Source organism: Carassius carassius, chromosome 17 (genome assembly GCF_963082965.1).
Source record: "Carassius carassius chromosome 17, fCarCar2.1, whole genome shotgun sequence".
Lineage (NCBI taxonomy): Eukaryota > Metazoa > Chordata > Actinopteri > Cypriniformes > Cyprinidae > Carassius > Carassius carassius.
Genome location: NC_081771.1, coordinates 21,541,867 through 21,554,064, shown reverse-complemented (window position 1 = coordinate 21,554,064; position 12,198 = coordinate 21,541,867). Strand labels below are relative to the sequence as shown.

The 12,198-nt window shown below is 35.2% G+C and overlaps 1 pseudogene; it reads left to right on the top strand.

Annotated features, from left to right (window-relative positions):
- The first annotated feature begins 101 nt into the window (after positions 1-101).
- Positions 102-11,365, top strand: LOC132091059 (regulator of telomere elongation helicase 1-like; annotated as a pseudogene).
- Positions 11,366-12,198: the final 833 nt, after the last annotated feature.

Sequence of the window (12,198 nt, the reverse complement as noted above, 5' to 3'; positions counted from 1 at the left end):
ATACTTCGAACGTAAACAAGAAGTGACGTCAATTAGAGCACATTTAAGAGTGTTTTGGTGCTGCTCTTTACATGTGAGTGATCAGTGTGTTTTGGTTGATAATGCCTCTTATTAAGCTCAGAGGAGTCAATGTGGACTTTCCCTTCACTCCATACTCGTGCCAGGAGGAGTACACGAGAAAAGTAATCGAGTGCCTGCAGAATGTAAGAATCTCAGTCACCACACTGTGTGCAACCCTGCATGCACTGTACTGCAAGCAACATTTATTGATAGTCTTTGAAATACTCAACGACCTGTTAAATGTTCTGCCTTAAATTAATACATTATTAGGTAACTGTAAATGTGTATATGTACATTTCTGAAATGCATAACTGATAACTGAATTGCATGCATTTTCTGCCAAGCTCCTTTGAAACGATATGTATTGTGAAAAGCACTATACAAATACATTTGAATTTAATTTAATTGAAAATAAATACCCTCAAAAAAGATTCACCCTCAAAATTAAAAAAAAAAACTACTTTTACTACTAAGGTTATAGCCAAAAAGACAAAAGTCTGCCACTTTTTGTTGTTTCCAAAAAGTTAAATCACTTTTTCCATCAGAGGTAAAATGCAATGGCAGAATGACATTCTATCGAAGGTAGAATGACTTTTGTTTTACTTGCCCTTTGTTTGGTGTATAATATGAAGGCTGTAGTGCTTTAATCTAATGCAATAAAGATTTGAAAGTCTTCCTGTAAGGTCACACATGTTCTATTATTTTTCTATTAATAAGAATGACATGCACTTGTTCTCTTCCAGAAAGTCAATGGTGTTCTTGAAAGTCCCACTGGCACTGGTAAAACGCTCTGTCTGCTGTGTTCAGCGCTGGGCTGGAGAGAGAACTTCAAAGACACAATCTCTGACCGCAAGATAGCCGAGAAAATGGACGGTGTGGAGCTGTTCCCTGACAGACCAATGTCATCGAGGGAACACCAGTCACCAACAAAGACACTCCAAGTACTGTCCTTCATTTATTGATTCGAAATTGATATGGTTTATTTTCATTAACATTTCTAAACATTGCTTGTGTTTTCAAAAGTTACATTGTTGTCGAAATTATAAACCAAATCATAGTGACAGTTGACATTACGGACAACCATAGGAATTATATTTCAAGAACCAAGTTTCAATATCATGAGTTTTGTCTTGTCTTTGTTTTTTTACTTTAGCTTATGTCACGGACATCCCTAAGATCATATATGCTTCCAGGACCCATTCCCAGCTAGCACAGGTCATAAATGAGCTCAAGAACACATCCTACAGGTCAGATATCCGAGTTAACATCACATATTTAAAGGGATAGTTCACAGAAAGATGAAAATTCTGTAATTATTTACTCACCCTCAAGTTGTTCCAAACCTGTTCAAGTTTCTTTCCTCTGCTGAGCAGAAATGAAGATATTTTGAAGAATGTTGGTAACCAAACAGTTGACAACATCTATCGACTTCCATAGTAGAGGAAAGTCAATGGGTGCCGTCAACTGTCTGGTTATCATAAAAATTATAACTGATTATTAAAAATAATTATGTTATCTGCATTCATAAATTATTATGTTTGTAAGTGTCCTTTTTGTGTGTGTGTGTGTGTGTGTGTGTGTGTAAAAACAGTTGACCACAAACAAAGAAATCCTTCTAATATGCTGATTTGCCAGGACACTCTTGAAAAAGAGATTTTTAATCACAATTAAAAGAGTCTCTTCCTGGTTAAATAAAGGTTTAAAGTTTGGTGCTCATGAAACATTTCGTTTTAATATCATAATGTTAATATTTGTCGAAATTGTGATCTTTTTTTTCTCTCCAGGATTATTTTATCAATAGAAAAAAGAACAGCATGCATTTGTAATGAAAAAAAAATTATAAAAATGTCTTGACTGTCATTTTTGAGCATTCATCCTTGCTGATTAAAAGTATTAATTTCTTTAAAAATATTAATAACAGATGGTACTGTTCTTTATTATAGGCCAAATATTTGTGTTTTGGGATCTAAAGAACAGCTGTGCATAAACCAGGAAGTGATGCGTCTAGAGAGTAACCACTTTAAGGTATGCTGATCAGTACCTCAATGTGAGTATGTGTGACGACAGACAGTTAAAATACCAGAGGCTGTATCTCAACACCAAATTAATGAAGGCATTATGCCTTATTTCAAGGTCCACATGTACAGGGCAAATGAGACTATGAGACTAACATTGGTGGCCTGTCAATAGAGATTTGTGATTGTATTAGAGACAATTTTTTCAATTATAATGGTTTTAGTTGTTAATGTACGACTCTACGAGAAATAGCTGACTATGTTTTTGGGTTTGGGTCTTTATTTAGAGAAACGCACTTTCAAAGAAATCATGAATACTATCATGGATGTGGAGGATCTTGTGAAAACATGCAAAAAGGAAAGGTGAGACACTATCCTTGCCTTGACTGAAGCACTGAAAAAAATAGTGGTGTTCTTCAAACTGCTGATGCTGCATCTGAGTTAATTCCAATGGGAGTGTTTGTAAATAGTGACATTGCTCAAACTGTTTGTTCCCACAGAGTTTGTCCATACTACCTGTCACGCTCACTCAAACAACACGCTGATGTCATCTGCATGCCTTACAACTACCTGCTTGACCCAAATATTAATATATGTTTAATATATTTCAAAATATAATTCCTGTGATGGCGCAGTGGATAAGACACATGCCTTTGGTGTGAGAGACCCGGGTTCGAATCCACTGTGACACACCAATGTGTCCCTGAGCAAGACAGTTAACCCCTAGTTGCTCCACAGGCGTGCGACTTCTGACATATATAGCAATTGTAAGTCGCTTTGGATAAAAGCGTCAGCTAAATGAATAATATAATGTAAAAAGCTGAATTTTCAGCATCATTACTCTAGTCTTCAGTGTCAGATGATCCTTCGGAATCATTCTAATATGATGATCAAGAAATATTTATGATTATTGTCATTGTTGAAAACAGTTGTGCTGCTTAATATTTTTGTGTAAAGCGTGATACATTTATTTGAGGAAATAGAAAGTTCAAAAGAACAGCATTAATTTGAAGTCGAAAATAAGTAACAAAAAAATACCTATAGTCTTTTTATCAACTTAATGTGTCCTTGTTTAATGAAAGTATTTATTTAAATAATTTATTTACTGACATTTTAATGACATTGTATATTTAGTTTATATTTTAATTATTATTATTTTTGATTTGCTATGTATAGTTATAGGATAAACGTTTTTTATTGTAAGTGTTCCTGTAGCTCAAGTGGTAGAGCATTGCGTTAACAAGCGCAAGGTAGGGGGTTCGTATCCCAGGGAACACATGTTAGGAAAAAACTGTTAGCCTGAGTGCAATGTAAGTCGCTTTGGATAAAAGCGTCTGCTAAATGGATTAATTTAATTTAATTTAATTTAATTTAATTTAATTTAATTTAATTTAATTTAATTTAATTTAATTTAATTTAATTTAGTTTAATTTAATTTAATTTAATTTAATTCACATTTATGATTTCTGTTAATTTCTCAGAGTCGAAGAGCACACAACATAGAGCTGAAAGGAGCTGTATCATCATAGCCATTCTGCGGGAACATGCCTCAGACATTAGCAAAACTAATTCTGGTTAGTTTGGCAAAAACCTGTCGACATTTCAATTTAAAATGTATATTTTAAACATTATATAAATAAGTAGTTTATATATTTGTGTGTATGGGTGTGTGTATATATATGTATATATATATATCCAATAAATAACTCCATTATTTTATTCTTTGTTATTTCGCAGGATTAAAACTGGAGATGCCAGCAAATAATCAAGGAATCACCAAACCCGGCAGGTGAGTGGAGCCTCACTGAACTGGCAATCTGATTCAGTTTAGTGCTGGGAATGAGTATTAGTGACCTTGATATATTGACTACAAAATCAACAATTTTAGATGCACAACAGCTAAACTGAACTGGTCATTGTCTTTCTCTTCCTCTTTTGAAGCTTCTTATATGAGCTTTTTCAAACGGCTAATGTAAACTTTGAGAATAAAACGGCTATAGTGGAAGCCATGGAGCAGATTACAGGATATTTAGCAGGGAGTGAGTATTACTCAACTGATCCTCCAATATAATCTCACTTTCTGTTTATCGGTTCAACTTTGACCCATATATGCGTATTTTTTATTTTTTCTGCAGGGCCTGGTGTCTTTCTGAAACCCAGCGGACTACAGAAAGTAGCAGATATTATCCAGGTACGAAGTGTAGACCGTGTTAAAAAGATAAGTGGACAATTTTCTGTATGTTTAATGTTTTTGTCCTGAATAAGTTGGTGTTTGGGGCTAAACCTACAGAGGACAGCAAGACATCACAGATGGGAAACGGCATGAAGGAATTTAAGGTTTGCTCAGACTGATTTTCACATTCATGGAGTTTTCTTTGTTAAATATCTGCAGATATCAGGTTTTAGTTGGAGTGAGTGATAATGTGATGTTGCAAATTTTATAATAAAAAGGAAATTAATTAAAAGGGTACAAATGCAATCAAAATCAAATAATCCTGAAAAAGGATTTCCATCCACATATTAGTATAATAACTGTTTGTAATGATAAAATCTTCATATTCATCGGGAAGAAGGAGGAGGGAACCGGCGGACAATCAAATGAAATTTTAATAATCAAAAATAAACACAAAACAGCGCATTAGCCCCTCACGGACGACTGATGCGCACAAATAAAACCAAAACATAAAATAAAGCCCAGGCCTGGTCCTCTCTCGTCCTTCACTGTCGTTGCTCCAGTTTTATATCCTTCCATCTCCTCTGTGGGACTCGAGACCGGTCGCTCATTTCCCAATCACTCCACCGGCCTCGCTCGTTCCCACTTCCTCGGCCCCGCCCCACTCGTCACACTGTTTTAAACATTGATCATAAATCATCATATTTTCATGATTTCGGAAGGATCATGTGACACTGAAGACTGGAGTTATGTTCAACCCTCTTGAGTCGGTAGACGCGTATACCCGTTATGAGTCATTTTCTCCTGATAACCCCGAAAAGAACTTAAATTACACTTTCAGTTTTGATCATACAGATTAGAGCAAAATCGAATCTGTAAAGGGTCTTTTTTTGGATACAGACATAATAACAACAAAACTTTGTGCACTTATAAAATAAAGATAACAAACAAGGTGTGCTGTCTGCAGCCTTGGTCTGTGCTGATCTTCATTTACAAAAACGTCATTAAAATGAACTGTAACTCCGTGAATACTCAACGAGGAGACATGAGAGAGATATCTATAAATATCTCTCGCCACCGAAAACAAATATTCTGTGATAAAGTAATCCATATGAAAACAACGCGATGTCCGTTTTTCACATCTCTTTTTCCAAACTATAATTCCTGACTAAATGTATAATCAAGTGAAACATTATGAAGTTTCAATGACAATATACAATACTATACCATTCAAAAGCTTGATGTAAATAATATAAATGTAACAAATAAATGTAACTGTAACAAATGTAACAAACAATGCTGTTCTTTCAATTTATTCCCCCGAAAAAAACCTGAAAAAAAAAAATTCTCTGCTCTTTTCAACATTAATAATAATCTATTAATATGATTACAGCGATGTTTAGTTCTCTGGTGACAAGAAAAGTCATGATTGCCTCCAAAGGCAGCATTTGTTACTGTTGTGGAAATTCTAATTCAATAACAATTTGTAGAGACTGAGAATGAAAAACCAAACAGAGTTTTGTTTTTGTATTGCTTTAATTCTCTGCAGAGAATGATCTGGTTTACACACAGCTTCCGAGTCTGTATGCAAAGAGATAACACACAGACTTACAGCCCACTTTTTATAGAATGTAAAAAGATACATTGAAGGACAGACTAGGACCTTTGAGCCAATCATGTTGCTCAGTGCACATCACATCATAACACATGCACATCTCATCGTAGATGCCTGGTTACTCTCAAAAACTGCCCATCCCTGGTACACAGTTTCCCCTTAAATGTTGCCATTCAACCTAAAGCAGTTGTCCCTATGGGCTATATATACTACCTTATTCATTGTATGTTAACAAAGATACTTAAATGAGATTAATGCAATCAATGCCAAATTAACAAAAATAAAAATTTCCATAACATTACAAAGAGACTTTCACTGATGCACTACTTAAAAAAGCCAAATCTAAAACCTTTAACAACTTAAACAATGCAAAAGTTTTAACACTATGCGTGGAAAATTATTTAAAAAAAATTTTTATATTGACAACTGCTGGTTTTGCACATTTATTTAATGTTTTGATTTATTTATTTAGAAATATTTTTTTTCAGTTTACTTTTATATGTTATGGAGTAACTAATAAATCTTAATTGGTGAAAGGATATTATGTGTATAATATGTTTTATAGTGTTATGTATCTCATAGTTTTCTCACAGGTATGTGTGCAACGGTGGAGCATACATTGGCGGTGGGCTGTCAGGTTCTCGCGTGCGTGTGGGGGGGTTGGGTGGGTTGTAGTACTCATAAAATTTCTTCAAGGTTGGCAGGTATGATAATGTTACAAAATATTTTTTATTCAAATAAATGCAATCAAAATCAAAGAATCCTGAAAAAGGATTTCCATCCATATATTATTATAATAACTGTTTGGATTAATGATGCTGAAAATTCAGCTTTGATCACAGGAACAATTACTGGATTAATGTCTGTTTAAAATAAACGCATTTAAATGTGCTGTTCTACTGTGTTTTTTTGATCAAATAAATGCAGCCTTGTTGAACAAAAGACTTTTTTCAAATTAAAAAAATCTTACTGACCCTAAACTTGTGCATGTTGTAGTGTATGTCAGACGATAGTTCCTTTAATACTCGTCTGTCATCCACCCCGCCCCACTTGCTTCTGAATAACAAATTTGTGTCTGAAATCAGGTCCACAATTCATCCAGTCACCAACAACTTCAAGACGAAACAGCAGACTGATTTATGTGCTTCCTCTTCTACAAAGAAACAAGGTTTGAAACTCTTATTCAACACTTTGCTACACCTCATGTGTTTTGCTATTCATTGCTATTGACTGGAGCACACATTCTGGGTGTTTTTATGTAATTTTTTTTTAGTCATTGGAGAATCTGAAATGTATTCCCCTGGTTTCACAGTCAAGGCTTAAACCTAATCCCAGACTATAATGCATGTTTGAGCTGTTTTAACTGAAAGCAACTTGTCAGTGCTGTTGTTTTTGTCTCAAAATGCACACCATATTATATTTAATTATAATATATTAAATATTTAATTTAATTTAATCAATCAGTAATACTATTGATCAGCCTTACCAAACGTGGATGTTTTTTCCACTAGAAACAAACCTTGTTGTGTTATTTTCATTTAATACTGTGAAGCTGCTTTGATACAATCTGTATTGTGAAAAGCGCTATACAAATATACTGGACTTGATTTGACCAACACCTTGGTGGTGCACATGAAAACCACTTCCAAAAAAAAGTGATATTGCTCGTCAAACTTGTATGCCAAAGCTAGGAAAGATTGAAATGGTGTGTGTATATTTTATAGGGAATGTGCTGAGTGTTTTTCTCCGGGGTTCAGCATGCAGGAGCTGCTCTGACAGGGATTACGCAGCATCATTCTGACCAGTGGAACTCTCTCGCCGCTCTCATCCTTCACCTGTGAAATGAAAATGTTCGTGCTCTTCTCTTCTAGCTGTCCCTGCTGAGGTTTATGAGTTGATGCAGCTAGGATACTAATTCTCTGCTGATTTTCTGCAGTCCTTTCCCTGTATCCTTGGAGAATCTTCATGTCATCCAGCCTGATCAGATTTCCGTCAGTATCATTGAAAAAGGTCCGGACGGCGTGAAGTTGAGCAGAGCCTTTGACAGGAGGTGAGTGTTTCAAGTAGTGTAGTGTATCAAGGGCTGTTTAGTCACATCAACACCCTCTGTTTTATACTGTCATTTATTATTCACCCACTTTCTATTTCAAACCCAGGTGCTATTATTTTGATCTGAGAAATGTAATTTATATTTGACCATAGGATGTCAAGGTCCAAAAAGTACCATAGAAGAAGTTTATATCAGTGGTTCTCTACTGCTTTGGCCATGGGATCCACATTCTCCCATGGTCATTAAACCCGTGACCCAATTTTTGTAAGAATTTTACATAAAAGAAATTCCATCAGACTTTACTTAACCTGCACATTAATTTTAAGGATATGACTAATATTGATGAATAAAAAGTAGCCTATAAGGTAAGGCTGTTTAATAGCAGTTTTAAAATAGTATTTCACCCCAAATTTTAAATTATGTCATTGCTCACCCTCATCTCATTGCAAACCTGGAAGGCTTTCGTTCATTCTTGGAACACATGAAGTGAACACAAATGATCTTAATGAAAAACGTTCATAAAGAGATCGTAAAACTAATCCATATGAATTAAGTGTTTAAGTTCAAATTTTCTGAGGAGACTTGATCGTTTTATATGATGAACAGATTGAATTAGTCTTTTATTCACATATAAACATTGATCAACAGAACATAAACGGAACCTCAACTGAACCTGCTTGACGTTCAAGAACAAACCTAGTAGAAGGTTTTAGAGTTCTAGTAGAAGCTCAAACGTGCTGCGTAACACATGAGAATGAACCTCATTGGTTCTCACGTCAAGTGAACATGCTCAAGCTTCTGTTTACCATATCTGATGTGTGATGAATGTTTATATGTGAATTAAAGCCAATATTCAATCTGTTCATCAAATTAAGCTATTGAGTCTCTTCAGAAAATTTGGCCTAAACCACTCAATTAATATGGATTAGCTTTACGATCTCTTTATGGACTTTTTGAAGCGTCAAAGTGGAAGTTGTTTAGACTTGTCAATGGATGGACATAAATCTCTCAAAAAAGATCTAATTTGTGTTCTGAAGATGAACGAAAGTCTTATGGCTTTAGAGCGACATGAGGGTGAGTAATGATAGAATGTTCATTTTTGGGGGAACCATCCCTTAAATACAATAAAGTTAGTAAGTTGGTGTGAGCCACCACAGTCATTTAACAATATACACAATGACACAAAGTAAAACATAAAGTGGCATTTTGGGGTTACAGAAACAACAGTTACCATAATAAAAATAAAAAAATAGCATAAACTAGCATAAACTATTAATGAAATGGAAACTGCTCCTGGTTAATAGAATGAACATCATAGCTGCATGCAAATTCTTCCCAGCTAACACAAGTACCAGTTACCGAATTTACTGGTACTTTTTGGTAATTTTTGTGCTTTATTTATAACCAAGTGATATGTAGTGTGTGCCACCGCAGTGCACCCTATGAGTGCAGTGTAATAGCTGACAGGACAGGAAAGTTATTTTTCTGAGGTTCAAAACAAGTCAGAAAAATGGCTCTGACATACAGTAGCCTGACAACAGATACTGAAGCAGGACAACAAGTTTTTCTCAGACACGCTTTATTTAAACTGCGTCTGACAGAAGAGTCATCAGCTTTTATGCACGTCTTGCAACAGAAAAACTAAATTACATTTGTTGTTGTTTATTTGACTGCACATCCCCACAACCTACTCACTCAGTCTTGCGACCCACGGTTTATTTACTCGGGAAAGATTAAATGTGAGCCATTAGGAGGCTTGTAAACTGCTCTTTTGTTTTTGAAGGTTTGTTCCTGAAAACATGTCGTCTATGGGAAACACTCTTGGTAAGACTAGCACAGCAGCTGATCTTAAACTCTTATCAAGAATGATCTGATGATCAGCATGATGATATTCATATGATTGGGTTTGCAGTCAATCTGACACTGGTCCCTCATGGACTGCTGGTGTTCTTCCCCTCGTATCTGGTGATGGATAAGACTCTGGAGTTCTGGAGGGTAAGTCTGTTAAAGATATACAGCATGTTGCTGGCGCTGACTGACCAGTTCAAATTGGAGATGATCAGTTTAAGTGACGAGTTGTGATTTTGATTCAGACTGATTTCGAGAAAAAAAAATCATGATGATTTATTGAACAGAACTAAAACAATGATTTGTTTAAAAGTTAGACAGCATGTTTCTTACGCTTGCTAGGTTTTAAAATAAATGAAATACTTTTTCTTTTCTTTTTTTTAAGTTTCTTTGTAAATTTCTGTACCTTGTTCATCTTTTGCCAACTTTAGAATTTAATTTACTATGCACCAATCCTCTTCACTCTCTCAGGCTAGTGGACATGCAGGTCGCATTGAGAAAGTGAAGCCCATGTTTGTTGAACCGAGGGGTAAAGGCACTTTTACTGAGGTAACCACTCAGAGGATACCAGTGGCGGCTGCTGGTCTTTCAAAGAGGGGAAGCTCATTTTTGGCCTACATTATAACCCTCTGATGGTCTTCATTTGTAGTGACACTCGGGGTCTTTTTGACCCCAGACAATAACATTTAATTTTGTAATAGAAAAATATTTAATTTTTTTACAAATATAATTTTACTCTGTTCATTTATGTTTTTACCATACTTTGTACAGTTTTTGGAGGATTTAAATATTTTAAATTTCTATAAATAAATAAATATTTATTTAAATAGGCTTTTTTTTTTACAAAAAAAGAAAAAAGCATTTCAGGTAAAATTCACTTCATAAAAGACCCAGATATCTAACTTTCATACATGGGGATACCATGGATTTATTATTTTTAGCGTAAATGGCATAAGCATTTAACGAACACATACAACCGCGCACTTTGGCAGAATTCAATTCAAATAGTCATCAACAGCCATTAGGTAAATTGCCTTTAAGTTAAAATTGCGCATCAGAATGGACAAATTTGTTTTTTGAGGGAGAAAAAAAAAAGAAATTAAAAAAATGCCAGCAAATGAACATGTACAAACTGTGAATAGTCGCAGTATCAGTATTGAAGGAGAAGTGCTGGATTTTCGTTTTTTTTGCCCCGCAACTCACTTGAAGAAGTTCAGGCAAATAGAAACACCATACACTACGTAGCAATCCTTAATTGAAGAAATGTGGCAACACATCTCTGGAGAGAACCTCATATTATTAAATTCAAAAGTGTTTTCCATATGGATCAAAATAGGCTACATTTGTGAACGCACATTTTCTGAAATGTTGTGCATCAGGTCATGCAAGCCTGCATCTTAAAGCCTCTGTCAAACTTTCTGCGTCCGCGAGTCCGCTATGGGACGCTAGGTAGGCGTGACGTAAAAATAGTCATTGGAGAGTGTGTGCCGAGGCTCTGAACAGACGACCGCACGGACAGGTGCGCGTGGTCAGTAGGCTTCAAAAGCAAAATTGCATATGAGGCAAATTTATTTTAAATCTCACGTCAGGTTCTTTCGCGCTGATTTTTTTTAACGTGACACAACGCGTTTACGTCTCCCACAAAGCGGAAGGAGACACAAGCGCTGCATCCAAAATCTCATACTGCAAAGAGTCAGCAGTGTTTTGATTTGAGGGCGCGGGCAAACGTAAAGAGAACTTTGTGGTGTGTGTCCATTGCAAGATAGAGCTGGCATACCACAACTAGGGCCCTATAATTTCCGCGATGCAGAAAACGCGGAGGGAATCGCGGAATCCAGTCATAAAAACGGAATTTACAGTTTACCGCGCGGAATGGCACGGAATTTGCCACATTTTGACTGAATTAATCAAAAATAGGTCATTGCACTTACATCAAATCACGATATGGACTAATATCTGTAAATATTAAGCTGGAACAGTCTATTTAAATATGAATCCAGCATGTTCTGCGTGTCTCTGTTAATGAATGGATTTAGGTTTAATCTCACAACATTTCTTCCATGTTTTATTTTTAATAGTAAATCCCCTTACCAAAAAGTTAGGTTAATTTTCAATAATTAAAAGATAAATGAATGTTTTATGTGTTTAATGTTTAATGTGCATCTCAGAAAATGCTTTATTTAAAACCACAACTGAATGGCACTTAAATGCACTTAATTCATCTGTCAACTTTATTGTCATTGTTCACAGTACAAGTACAGACAGAGAAACAATGGGTAATAATTAAATGTTTATTTTTGATGTATGCATTGCATTCTATGCATTTAAAAAATACAAATATTTTTTTTCTAAAAAAGGAAACTTAGCTGTTCATTTTAAGAGACCCAGGAGTCTTTTTTTCTCTTGCATAATTAATATTACACTTTAATTAAGCAAA